Genomic DNA, 14985 nt, shown 5'->3' on the forward strand with positions numbered 1-14985 from the left:
TTTGTTTCTCAGCCAAGCACTTCCGGTCGAGCACCTACTTCCGGAAGATAGAGGGCGGGGGAATCAGCGCTCGTCCTTATAGTCTTGTTTCGTCCTTGCGTGTATGTATGTCTTTGTTTGTTTGTTTGTTTTTTATTTTGTTTTTTTGCGCAGCAGTAGTTAGAAAAACTAAATATACCCGTGCGGTTTTGACATATAGGTTTCCGCGCTCTCCATGGAGCTTGTAATCAAGCCAATCCTCGAAACGAGATTGCATGTGACGTGAACACTCCGAGGATGGAGGCGAGACATTCGGACCATTTTATTTCCTCTGGTTTTCTTTTCTTTTTTTTTTTCGTATAACAGACCGCATCATTTCACGCTACAGCAGCGCATGGGAGGATGACGGCGGCACGGCACGTGGCCAATTCTTCCGCACCTCGATCAACGGATCTCATCGGCTTTCTCTCCCCGCACTTCGCCGGCTGAGTCCGCCCGCCAAAAACGAGCTTCTCACAACACTTGGCCGTCGTTTATATACGCACGCTCGCAAGCCGGCAAGCTGAGAACCCAAAGTGGTCACCGCCAGCATCCTCCGCGGCAAAACGATTGCAAACACACCGGTCGCCAGAACAGAAACAGAAACTCGAGCAGTCCATGGTGCGGATGCGGGCGGCGCGAAACGGCCGATCCGTTTATTGCCCGCCCGCACTGGTGGCCACTCCCGGAAGAAGAAGAGGCACACACCAGAGCTCCGCAAAAAGCGTGGGCGTCGTGTATTTATGGCCATTTAATGCGGCGGCAGCGATACGCACGCATCGCGTAGCCACGCGAGCGCGTTGCCAGGCGGGCGTCGCATGGCTTTCATCACGCCCACGGCTATAAAGCACCTGCCACGCAAAGGGGTGTCTTGCGGGGAAAGAGCAGAACCGAGGCGGCGGGAGCGCTCGAAACGCTCGCCGGTCCACACAGTCCCATGCGCAGCGATGCATTGGCTGCCGGCCAGTTCGTGTGTAGTAACGGTGGAAACAGAGCGCACGCTGTCGCTGCCAACCCGTGGACCTCGCACTGCCCGTTGTTGCGGCGAGCCCAGCACATTCCGAGCAAAGTTGAAGAAAAGTGCTGGCGCGTGCGCTGTTTTTATATTTTTTTGTTTCTCTCCGAAAGCAGTCAAGAGCAGTTACAACGCCTTCGAGTGTAGACCCTTGTTTCTAGACTGCTGGCTGGAGTGTGTGGGGCTCTAATAGCGTTAAGTACCGGCACTTGGACTCGCAATTTCTGTACCGCCGAACAAAAGCACGGACGCCAGCCGAGCACCGGGCCACTCTCGATTGTGAGGCTCGTTCTCTCTTCCTACCCTTGCTCTCGCGAGCACACTCCTGAGGATAACTGCTGAAAGCGGATAGCCACGCGCGTCTCTCTTGTGCCTTGTCTGCAGTTTTCTTGCATTCCTTTCCCGCCTGATCCTGTGCGATACAAACGCATAGATTCCTTAGAAGTCTTATTAAGAAAGCAGGTGGGGGGAGGGGGTTGGGGTGTTCAACCCCCCCCCCCCCCAAGAAATTTTTTTAGTTTTGCTTGCGTATATATACACGCGCACATACAAACTCACGCACGAACATACATAAAGTATGGTTGAAACCCCCCCCCCCCCCCCCCCCCGAAAAAAATTTCTGGCTATGCCCCTGTAAGAAAGTGTAATTGGCGAGCAACTGGCGAGCACTAAACGAGTGCCGAGGATGCGATCCGATTGATTTAATATGAGGCTATGTCTCATTGCTTCGAACAGGGGCGTAGCCAGAAATTTTTTTCAGAGGGGGGGGGGGGGTATCAACCATAATTTAGGTATGCTCGTGCGTGCGTTTGTATGTGTGCGTGCATACATACGCAAGCAAATTTGAAATTTTCCGCCGGGGGTGGGGGGTTGCACCACCCCCTTGGCTACGCCCCTGGTTCCGAACGAGATTCATTCTGCGATATGGGCTTAGTGTTGTTATGCGACTATACTAATCTGCCCAAACAGCGGTGCCAGCTCGTTTATGAGAATAAACAGCGTTCTTAACATAAAAACACAAAGTCACAACAATATTGCATGGTGTAAGTTGTTCGCTCAAGAGAGAGGGAGGAAACGTATGGAGGCAAATTAGGCGCGTTTGCTGCCCTCATTATCAAATGAATATAAGAACTAAAAGAGGGACAAAGCGGAATAGTTGCGAGCTCATGGAGCTGTGCAGCAATGCGTATAAAAGTGTCGGCTTCATGTAGGTATGCAGCAGTAATAGTGCTATTACTTTCCGCGGAAGCCCCGGACGTGTACGTCCATGGTCCCAGGATCTTTATTTCCGAAGGCGGTCTTGCGTCTAGCCGGTATACTGCTATCCAGGCAGGTTTATGCTCAACGCCGTATACCGGAGGCTAAGGGCACGAAGTCTGGGGCCGAATTCACGAAAATTCTCTTTCATCAGTTCGTTTAGTCACTGGTATAGCCAGCATCAGGTCTGGCTAAAACATTATCTTAACATTATACAACGTGAGATGTTTATGTGAATACGGGCCCTGTTGTACAATTTATTTGTTTCACGGATGTCTCCTGTCATACGTGAAGCAAACAAACCAGCAAACTGCACATCTTCTCTTGTTAAGCTGTCCTTCATTTGCATTTCTCTCTCTCTTCCTCTGAACTCAATTATATTAAGGCGTGAATGAAATTAATCAGATTACTCTAAAACTGTCAAAGCTACTAACTGACTTCATGAGAACAGTGCTAACGTGAATGGGGCAGGATAACGACCGCCAGCTTCGTGTAACAGTACAGAAAGTTTGTATTTGGAAAGTTGAAGGGATAAGCGCCCATAAGGCAATAAGCACAAGTGAGCATAGGAAACCTGTCGATTACGCACAAGCCGAGGCTAGGAGAGTATGGTCTTCGTAGCGACGCGACCTCTGTGTATATAGGCAGTAACTAAAAGTCACGCTTACAGAGAGACTTAATTCTATCTTCCGGGAAGTATCTCATTATCTTTGGCTGTGAAAGCATAGTGGAATCGATAACGAAATGCCTACGCTGAACGATTGGACTTAGGGACGCACGCAGCCGGTGCCTTTTCTTTCTTATAGACATAGTGTCGGCATGAACAATACAGTCAAGCGCAAAGAATGCGGGCTCTTTCTTACAGCCGTTCCGGCGCTCACAGTCGAAGAGGCAACAATGGCTTTGAATAAACAGATACTGTGCTAAGGTAACCAGAAAGAAATCGATGTCTATCCACACCTATCGCTTCCGTAATGAGTTTATCGATGCGCATATTCAACAAACTGTGGGTTTTGCTGAATAGCAATAGCGCAAAGGAACAGGGCGTAGAAGAAAGACACACACAACTGTTTATAAGAAGGCCCCAGTCACAAAGGTTTTCATTCGGAATGGTTTCTTCGTCACTGGCTGACCACCTTCAGTGGCGATATTAGATGCAAAGTATCTTAAGGCCGAGCTCAATCCGGTGGTGTGCGGCGTGACCACCCTTACTGCGCATGCGCATACCCTCTCCACACACCTCCTCTCCACTCACCCTCTCCCCTTCCCCTCTCCACTTTCCCTCTCCCCTCCCCCTCTCCCCTCCCCCTTTCCACTCTTCCTTTGAAACGCGGGCTAGACATGCCGAAATTCTCTCCTGCGCAACGCCGCGATGAGCTCGAGCGCATGCGCGTCCCCTCCCCTTATCTCTCCTCTCCTACGCTGCCCCCCTCTCGCCCGCCTGTCGACCGCGTTCCCCGCTCGCCCTGTGAGAATTAGCGGCCAGGCTAGATGGAAGATACGACGCGCGTAGCGTCCCTCTTCGCGTTCCACGACGCGAGGTCGGTAGCATGCCCAACGAACGCCAACGGAACGCGATCGTGCAAGTGCTCCGGCTTCGCATCGCCTCATGGTCCCCTTTAGCGGGAGATTTTCTGGCACCTGAACCGACTGAGATTTTTTCTTAGGAAATATTTTAATGTAAGCGCTTTTGTGCGGACATGGAGCCCGACACCTCTGACGTTTTCACGCTCTGTTTGTGCCGAAGTGCTGTATGTGATTTTGCTTAAAATCGAATAAAGGCAGAGGAACGCTTAAAAAAATTACTAGAATGTTAGCTCATAGTTGAAATCCCTCAGGGAAGAAAGATTGAGATTGCAGTCTCTTGTAATAATGACTTTTCGTGGACATGTTTAGTTCTGTTTACAGACCATGATTGGGCGAGATTCGCGAAGATAGATTTAATCAGTTGTAATCCTACCTCTCAAGAGGAGCAGAAAAACGAGGCTCGAAATTTGCATATCAATAAGCGGTGATTCAGTAAAGAACTGAGTCAGAAAAATGCAAGAATACCTTTATTTGGCTATGGCATCATTGTGTGGACTTCCTCCCGTAATGAGCGGGTTCTCCTGCTGTGACTTTCAATCGCCGGATTTCCGTCACCTCCGTTTATAATGATGAGATGCTTCGTAACTTTATGATTAAGTCCATCAATTTCAACAATAACTTAATTCCCCTGAATGATACCCAGAGCTACTAAGAATGCTAGTACACCCTTATTTCCACCTTTTTTTCATTTATTTTTCCTAACTACGTCATTAGGCTTGCTGATGACGTAGTTCTAGTAGAAAGTGACTCGTTTCTGACGCTGAACTCGCGGTTGCAAGCTCTAATGTATTTCTAATACCAACAATCGCTCTGATATCTTAAGATAAGCCTTCCCTTGTTTTTAACATTTTCGCAACATGTTCTTCTACCCGTATTAAGTTTTAAGGGATGTTGTTTGAACGAAAAAAAAAACAAGAAGTGTATCTCGCAAAAGGAAATCGACGTGCTTTGCAGCCTCTCATCGTCGTTTTTTTTTTTCGTTTTTTTTTTGTCCACACTTTTAAGCTATCCTGGCGAGGCAAACTTTTTCCAAAAGGACGTTGGCTCAAACTTCGAAAAACACGATCGCCAAATCCTCCACGTGGCTTATAGCGTCTAGTTCGACGCGCATCTGTCTAATAAAAAAAAAGAAATTACTTGCTATTGGCCCTGTGGTTCTTTTCAATTATATTGCGGGGTACCACGTATAGAAACCGATCAAACAAAGGTTGTGAACAAATAGTCACTTTCTTCGGTATTACAACCGAACGCATCGAACACTCTAAAAAAAAGTTCCTGACTTTTTTTCACACAGGTGGCCTCATTTCGGTTCCCATTGCGATGATACATTGCGAGCTCGTCGTTCGGCCTGTGTACATCCTTCTTTTCTTTATTGAGCTGCTACCATGTTTTCGTTGGGAAGCGAGAACGAAATAGGAAGCAGTCGTAATGTATCGTCGAAACTTCAAAACTTATCCCACACGAATGGCGCTCACGTCGTCCCTACCAGAACGGCGAAGTGAAAAATTGACTTCGCTGTCTCCATGTATACTTCTGACCTCTACTTGTGCCGTCATCAAAACGATTGACGCCAACGTGCTGTATGGTCTAAGGGTGAACCACAACCGGGGAAAGGAGATTAGAACCTAAATCCCTTGTCCTCCCCGTGAGGCCAGAAAAATAAAAGAAAAGAAAGAAAAGATATAAAAGAGAGATGTATGATGGTATCTGAGTGATCACGTTGATCCCTGCAGTTTAATCTTTGACTTTCTGTGTATAGCGGAGGTCGCAATACGATCTCCCTCAATTTTCTTCTTTCCTTCCCCCCCCCCCCTCCCCCACCTCTTCCAGCGCCGCTTGTTGCACTCATTACCCGATCGAAGGTACATATCCGCACTTGAGCACAGTCACGTCAACTTTCTTCCATGTACGTAAACTTTTCTGGGGCAAAGCAAGCGTCGTTAAGTGAAAAAAGAAAAAAGAACACCGGATAGTAACATGCACTTCGCTGAGAGAAAAAGTATACGAGCTGGACATTTGCAGATAAAGCTGATTTTCTTCTGCTTTATTGAAATTGATGACTGCCGTCCGTACTCGGCATTGCGAACTTTCCAGTGCTAATCGCCTGTTTCAATTCGTGCGCCTGAATCACGAAGCACATACGTAAACTCGTTCAAGCAGATTGCATTGCTTCAGTTGCCTGAGACAAGTCACGTATTCACTACGATCGAAAATGAAAGCCACACTTTTTTTTTCTTTTGCGCGAGAACACATTTTAACTTCTGAATTATCATTTTCGTCCGCATCAAGTTTCAATTTACTTGTTTTTTAAAGCAGAAAACAGCAACAACCGATTTCCTTGCCCGATTTTCCCGCCCGCTTATTGACATCCCGTTAATGCTTAATGAACGAACATCACGAACACGTTCGCTTGCATGTGGCGTATTCCATTCTTGCTCTAACTACGGAACAGAATGCCCGTGCGAAACGTCTCGACAACACACACTTTTCTAAACTTGCTTTTTTTTTTGTAGCATTATTCACCCCATATCGGTTTCTCTGCCTTCTATTACAGTGTTTTCCAACTGCCAAGGTTGTACATATCTGCGTCTAGGCTGTTTCCGCAAAACGCATTTTCGTTCTGCGTTAACGCTTGTTTGCAGCGACGCGTGCAGAATATATTTCCCTTGATTTAACGTTTATCTTTATCATGTACCGTAGGCCCTGAATTTGGCTGCGCCAACTGCCCACGGCTAGAAGTGCGGCATCCTCAAAAATAAAAAGGCATTTCTCTATTTTTAGGTCATTCAATGGAGCGTAAGTTACGATTCTCTTTCGGCCCCGGAGATGGTAAAACCGCAAGCTGGAAAGGGCAAGGTCACGACGTCGCCAGTGATACGAAAACACCGTTGCACACATCCCGACATCCCCGAGAGAAGCGCGCGAAGGCGAAACGAGCTCTCAGAGGACTGGACAGGTGCACTTTCTCAGGTAGTGAGTTGCGGCGTCATACGAAGAAACTAAATGGCAAAAAATGGGTGAAACTGTAGAACAGCTGCCATTACGAAGTTAGCGTGAGGCGGAACATCTCGAGTATGCCTATCCCGCCATGTGTTCTATATATAGTCCATCTTTCAGGGATTATGCCCGCACGTAAAACGAAAAAAACAAAAATGAGCGAATAAAGCCTCCGCTCGCTGATGGGGTACGGTTCTGTGGCCTAGAAAGCGAAAAGAAAGAACGCGCCGCTCACTGATGGCTAGCAATGCCGAGAAGACGAAATGAAACGTCAGTCGGCGTGAGGAGAGGCCGGAATCCGTTCCCCGTAATCGCGTTTCCGCAAAGCCGATGCCCCGAGCTTGCTCTCTCAAAACGAATACGGAATGGCTAGTACGCCTAAAAGTGCAGGGGTGCCTTCTCAACGGAAGCATCGCATATATGAAGCAAAGAAAACCAAAATGAAGGCGGAAGGGTAGTACCATGGTCATCCGCGATATGGTGTATCCCGTGCGAGCTGAGTGTAGCGCTCCTCTTTCTCGCTTGTTTTATGTAGGAACTATATTTTGGCCGTTCTGCTATACGATACCTGGCATCACTGCCGGAAGCGGAAAAAATGTTCCTGCGTAATGCACGGCTCTCATTACATTTCACCGTGCGCGGAAGTTAGACCAGCTACTTCCTATCCGGCAAAACAAACGTATTATAATAATGAGACAAGCGTGGTGTGCTTGCATCGGGCGGTAAGATCAGCGTAAGGAAACTTTACCGCCGAGGCTGTTTCTTTGTAAGACCTTATGAGAGAGAAACACCAATGTTAGCAAAACAGGAATGTAGACCTCGCTGAAAAACAAGATAAAATTATTTGGGCTTCAAAGACTATCCACGGAGACATGAAGGAACAGAAAGTGTCAGGGGTACTCTGGTACTCTGTGTATAGACTCTGCTTGAAAGGGGAAGATGACTGTCTTTTAACCCCCAGGAAACTGCTAACAAACAACCACGTCCACGGAATCTTATGCATTGCACCGTATCTCATGCACCCGGCATTCATAATAATGCACGTTATGTGGCGTCCCCGGACACACTACGTCACACATATATGGCGCGTGGTTGTGGAAGACAACATGGCACCATAACCACTCCACACAGTAACCGAAGAACAATGAGAGGCCAATCTATCGTGCCATGACCTGAAGAGAGAGCGCAGCTTAATCTAACGGGCACGGAGGATTGCTAGGACCCGCGGCTACCTGGAATAAGGAAGCCACCCGCCTATATAGGGGGCTGAAGTGCTTGTTCAAAATAAATGTTTATTCTCTCGCGCGCTACCTTGCTAAAACGTTACCTTCTGCAGTCACTTGTCAAGAGTTTTCTGATGTATTCTTCACTTGGTTGGTGTTCTCAGTGGCGAATCTCAGCTGGCAAAGCTATACGAATGTTCTGGTGGGTTAGTTGGTTGATTATCATAGCGTTGGCAGCGCACACCGGGTGAAAGGAGGACACGAAACAATCAGCGCTTGCGTATATCCTTTTATTTCGTGTCGTCCTTTCAGCCGGTGTGCGCTGTCATGCGCTATAAAGAGCTATACGAGATGTTAGGCGAACAGTGCATTTGAACGTTAGTTTGGCATGGCTACGACAGCGCCAATGACAACAGCGATGGCTCTTACTTTCGCGGACCCAGAATCGAACACTCCTCCATCGGAACAATTGTTTCGCCTAGCCCTCTTGCCAAAGAAACGGAATGGCGATAATTACGAACATGATGACGATACACGCCGCAGGCGCCACGAAGCACTAGCGAAAGTGCTTGCAACTCAAGAGTTGTGCCAGTTCTCTCTTTCGCTTTCGTTGGGGTGGGTGGATTTTCGAGAAGAATGCCGAATGGACCGCGATGTTCTCGACGCGACGAGATATAACGCCGGTGCAATGAAGTTCAAGGGGTGAGAAACCCAGGATACGGGGCTATAGCAGGGATCAGGAAGTGAAAGTGAAAACTCCTGGGAACATAAAACAGCGCCATGAGGAAATAAAGCTGGACGAAACAAATCTCTTACTGCCACGGCGCTGCGAGATTAAATGCGCCCATTGCGCGATGGAATGTAATAGGACGGGATTTCTGCAAGCAGCACGCGGACGTTACATTACCGGTGTGACGTAGCGCACTTCCTTCCCGAATTCAATTTCAGGGTCTGGTAAGGAAATCGCATCGCTTGATAGTGAATCTCTGGACTCTGCAACGCCAAAGTCTTTTTTTTTTCTTTTTATCGCCCCATCAGCCATCTTTTTTTCAGAACTCAATTTTACTTCTCCGACTATTACGGATGAACGCATTGCAAAGCAACATGACTCAAGTATCTTGAAAAGCTTTTCAATGCAAAAACGCACGATAACGCTCCCTTTATTCTCTTATTTGCATATTTAGTTACGTGAGAACGAAAGAAGGGAAATTGTTCGAGGGGCTCGTTTCTTGGTTAGACACAACGAAATGAATGTGAGATTCTTATGAAATGAACGAGCTCTCGGCTTATTGTTGAAGCGCAGCTGCGGAAAATGTGGCCCTTTCTTAGCTCGCATCGTGTCCCAACACTGCGCATTTTGAAAGATTCAGCACCCTGGTGTGAAACAGAAACGCATCTTTTCTTTTTTTTTATTAAATGTGTTTAAGGAGAGGTTGGTGCCTATACATGGCTCCGGCTACTCCTCTTCCCTTACTTATTGATTATCGTCACGAACTTATAAATAAAAGTAGTCTCACTCACGGCAATGTCCATTTAAAAGGAATGTGCGCAAATCATGCATAATGTCCACGTGATGACATCAATTTTAAAACACAAGACATACAAGAGTCGTTCGCACTTTGCCGGAGAGTTCATATCACAGTCCTTTGTAGAATGCGATCACATCACACAAACGTCACTGGGCGTTGCCCACACTTTAAACACAGCTGTCTTGAATCACAAGAGGCAACGCGAAACATGTGACCAGAAGTATCTCAATGAGAAGAATAATTACAAATGTGAATCAATATTTTTTTTTATATTCCCGACTCTTCTAAAAACTGTACTAGGGCGCGTGCAGCAATGTTTTGAAGAGTTTCTGTTGGCCATGGACCCAACACTTTTGCTAATGATATGCTCTTCCCCGCAAAAAATTCTTACAAAAACTAAACAGATTGGACAGACGGCCGCTATCATTAGCATCTTTTCTTCGCCTGGAAAGTTGGATCATCCTCGAAAGTGGGATCATTGCTTGTCGTATGACGGCATATCCCGCACGCCAGTCGCATTTGTGATATTTAGGAACGCGTATATATGTATTCTCTCTCGATGAAGTTTTTTTTCATCATTTTGAAAGCAAGAGCCTTACGAAGCAAGAGCCCCAGAAGTCAACCCAGCTTCACTGACTTCACATCGCGAGGTCTGATTAATCAGCGGTGCTAGTGGCATCAAAAAAGAAAATCTAGTAGAGCAGACGAAAGAAAGCCTATAGCAAAGGAACATAAATAGAAAATTAAAGAAATAGCGCGGAAAGAAAAGGGAAGGAAAGAAGCTCCAAGCAATTGATGCCACTAGGTCCGCTGTTTAATCAGTCCTCGTGACGCTGTCAGGGAAGCTGGGTTAATTTTTTTTTGTCAATATGCCCTTTCAAGCTCGCACAAACTGAACTATAGACTTTTTAATCACCCCTGACATCTGAGGGTCCCAAAAGCCTCAACGGTGAAGCTTCATGTTTGAAGCACAAAGCTTTTAAGTGCACATAAAATGATGACCGAAGATTTATGAACTTCACAGGACAGCGCTTATAAATCTAGGTAAATCTACAACATGAAGCTTGGCACGGCATGTATAGTGCCTCTATCTTTCTTTTTTTTTTTTTTTTTGCGGTTCAGCGGAATGAGATGGCTATATCTTCGGAACAACCTCAGTTCTACGAGCGCTTCAGTAGGGGTTTCCCCTTCCCCGTAGGTTAGCTAACCAAGCACGGCCTTGGTTAAACTTCCTGCCTTTCTTTTATCCTTCTTCTTGTCCTCCTTAGTTGGACTTTCGAGCTCTGCCCTACGTCATTATATTTCGTGCAATTTGAATACATGGGAGGTTACTCTTCACGGGGAGAACGAATAGACCACTCTGCCGTCCTCAACATGTTCACGATTTTCAGATAACGTAGTCCTTCCCTCGTTCACAACTCCAAAGGTTCTGAGCGGCTCAATAGAATGCGTTGGCGGGCTAGTTGGTGAGAATCCATAGTGCTTTTTTAGCGCAAAAAACGTCACCACAAGAAAGAAGCGCTGTGTTCTGTCTTCTTTCTTGAGGTGTCGTTTTTTTTTTTTTTCGCTAAAAGGCACTATGGATTCTGAGAGGCTGCTTGCAAAGATATTTTTTTTGTGTCCTTTTCAATATTAGGTTTGGAGTTATCTAAGGCGCACATCTCACGTCTCTGCATTTCTAAAGGCAGCCGCTGAATAATCGAGCATTTTGAAAGTTCTTTCTTTCTTTCTTTCTTTCTTTCTTTCTTTCTTTCTTTCTTTCTTTCTTTCTTTCTTTCTTTCTTTCTTTCTTTCTTTCTTTCTTTCTTTCTTTCTTTCTTTCTTTCTTTCTTTCTTTCTTTCTTTCTTTCTTTCTTTCTTTCTTTCTTTCCCAGTTGCTAGAAAAGACGAGCCTAAAGAAACGGAAAGAAGTCAGCTACTGCAAATCCGGCTGGCTACCCTGTACTATGTTTAACAGTAAAAGCCAAAAACAGGCAAGGCAAGCGGTCACTAAAATATGGAGAGAGACAACGAAGAAAAAGAAAATCGTGCGCGTAACGCAGTGTAGCCCGCCACAATTTTCTCTGAATGTCCGTCCCTCGATTCGCGGGTCCTCAAAAAAGCTTAGCAGAGCCTTTAGAGCCTTGCGAACTGAGGGTGGTTAGGACGAATGTTCCAGTATTCTCTGCTTTGACAAGGACCGAATTTTTCAGTCCCTGTAGTTATCGAAGAACTTGGCGTTTAATGCATCGGAATCGCGTTTCTTCCCTCTTCAGAGTCTAAAGTGCTGGACATACGCGTACGCTTGTAAATGAAAAGAGAAAGGGAGTGAGCGAGAGAGAGGGACAGAGAAACAGCACCTGCGACAGGAAAAGCTTTCCAGTTCTACGTCAGTGCACTGCAGACGTCAAATCCGGATAAAAGGGCTGCAGCTTTTGGCTTACAGCGTCAAGATGAAAATGCCGCAGACGAATAGTCCTTCTCGAGCCGTAATTCCATCGCTGTTTGTATTCCTCTGTAGAAATTTTGCCACAGTACTGCGCACGAAGAACATTTCGGCAAAGCTTTTGGATTGTTGCGAGACCGAAGTTTTTTTTGCACTTGCTGCACCGCACACGACGAGACTGACCTAAGCCATTCAGTAGCTTTTCGTATCGCCGTCAGCGGCATGCGCGAATAGCTTCCGGACAACGGAGTTCTGGGTCGCTTAGAGTTCGTAGCGCATTGCAGTTAAGTCGTAAGTTTCGTGGCGCTTTCCGCACGTTTATTTTCGTATTCCTGCTTAGAAGGAAAGAAGTATACTTCGCGGCTTTCTTACTGATTTGTCTTCCTTTAAACCTGAAGAGTCTACGCGGGTACTTGCGGGTGTCTATTGCGTGGCACGTATGCCGCAGTTCGAACCAATAAATGCAAACGGAAGATCGAGAAAAAAATCTTACACAGCGATTGTTCTCTATGATGAACGAATCAACTAAATATAATGAAAGAAAGCACGTGTATCACAGACTACATAGCCTATATAATAAGGCATATAGATGCACAAAATCCTCAGCGTGCTTCCATTGGCATATCAAGGGTTGCACCTTTGCCCGCGCTGGAGGTCGCAAGAAAATGGCTAAAGAGAGAGTCACATCAGAGATGAGAGAACGCAGCAGCATTAAAAGCAGCGCCTATATACACAAGCAAACAAACGAGCACAATAATGAACGAGCGAACAAATGAACGCTTATCAAGCAAGTTGGAAGCGACAAAATGTCTGCAAGTTGCAGACCCCACTATAGCGACACCTACAACGAAATGAGGCAAAACTGGGTTCCTCTCACTTGCATGCCTAGACGTATGAATTCACGATGCAGCGATGGGAGGGATTCACCGTAGGGGATGGAAGAAGGAAGGCACCACGAGAAGAGACGTTACATCCGTCTGCCTACGGCGTGGGTGGCCATTTATAGTAACTCGATTTCGCGTCCCGTCTGCGATAACGGGACGTCGATTGTCGCCGGGAGGAAATAGGAAAGAGCCCCCTTCCACCAACGTCATTTCCCTTTCCCTCACTACAGCACCTACGCTTTTCGTACGGCTCCTGGTCGGGCGCTTATACGCTATTATACTTTCAACGCTCGTTTTTTTTTTTTTTGCTGTTGTTGTTTTGTGTCGTTATTCTTCCTGTTTATTTTCAATGTGCGAGACTTCAGTTCTCTAGATTTAATAAACGAGTGCCAAAGAGAACTATAAGCAAGAACATCAACACACTTTTTCCAACAAACACACGCAGGTGAGTTCACAGACAGCAGGATATGCGCTTGCTTCCTGATATATATAGTCATTCTTTTGGTATAGACTGCCAGACGTCCGCGTTTTTAGGTTCGGTTCGCGAACTCCGGTCAACGCCCCGTTGGCGTTGCTGAGAGAGAGGGAGGGACGAACTTTGTTGAAGAAAAAGGGAGGATCTTGGAGCCTCTATGGCTGGCGTCCTTGGGTCTCCAATGGCCTTGGCTCCCCGCCCCGACTTGATCCAGAAACGCGAGTTGCACTCCCGGGTCCGAGCAGGGGAGTTGCGCCTCCTACTTTTCCGCACTAGTTATTGGCTAGAAAATTGGCTAAGTCGTTCCGAGCCCGCCGCGACGCTACGCGGTAGAGAGTCGGCCTGTATCGCTGCACCACGGACACACGGCCGGGTGAAAGCGTCGGATGTATTGCGCGCAACTTCAGCAGATGCGGGAAAACATCCGTCTGGATTTTTTCGAAGGTCGGCGATCTCTCACCCCGCTGAGGGATTTGTGCGGAGTCCCGTATTTCTGTCGCGTGAAGCGCTGGTGAGCGAAAATTCCATTATAGGTATGGGCAACACAACCTTCCTTCATCTTTTGTCTATGTATAGTCTCTATATACAGAGACGCTTGAGGATGAATACAAAGGGAACTACGGTCCTTTCTTGCCATCGAAATTTTCATACAAGGCCCCCACGGGCTTTGCTGCATCGGCCCGCTGGACTGTTGCGAAGATCGGAATGAGCGCATATTCTGCAGAAAGAGCTGCCAAAGTCGCGTACGCTTTGCAGCTCTTTCGCCTACGTTATGCTCGACAATCCAAAGGATGGTCGTACCCGTAATTACAGTCCGCCCAGAAAGAGCCGGGGTGATTACGCCGCCTCAGTAATCTCATATCGCAAGGTTTTGGGCGAAAGCCTTAAATGCCTCATCAAACAGGTAAAATGACCGTCGGCGACGACTTCAACACGAAGTGATGCAAAAACTCATGATCATGTGAGGACTTCATCATATGATGTCATCACGACGTCACAGATCGCCTGAATTGGCGATGTCGTTGTGACGTCACTATGACGTCACGTAACATGACGGCACATGAGGACGTCATCGCATCACATCGTCGCATGGTCGGAGGTGGGCCGATCCCGGAGGCAGTAAAAAACAAAATTAGTTGAAGAAACCTCTCTGGTGCGGGGGGTGGGGATGGGGGGCTACCAGTACAATCGACTGCAAAGAGAAGAAGAAGAAGGAGGAGGAGGAGGAGGAGGAGGAGGAGGCTTTCGCCTTCAAGTCATCTCAGGCGAATGCATAAGGGACCCTGTGACTTTCTCTGACCTGCGCGAAATTCTGTCGCAATCGGCGCCACCACGAATTTCTACCAATCGGTGTTCCTTCCAATAGAGCCGCACCAAAAACTCTACAGCTCGTTGGCGGAAGGCCAACGAGCGTCGAGATTTCGCAGTTGTCGTCCGGGGAGCACTTCTTTTGCTCTTCACACGCCTTGGTTACGTAACCGCGCGTGGTTCGCTTCCCTCAGTTATATATACATATATATATATGCCGCCGCCAGCAGGTCGTTTAGAAGAAAAAAAAAAAAACTATATTATGCG

Source organism: Rhipicephalus sanguineus, chromosome 3, assembly GCF_013339695.2.
Source record: "Rhipicephalus sanguineus isolate Rsan-2018 chromosome 3, BIME_Rsan_1.4, whole genome shotgun sequence".
Classification (NCBI taxonomy): Eukaryota; Metazoa; Arthropoda; class Arachnida; order Ixodida; family Ixodidae; genus Rhipicephalus; species Rhipicephalus sanguineus.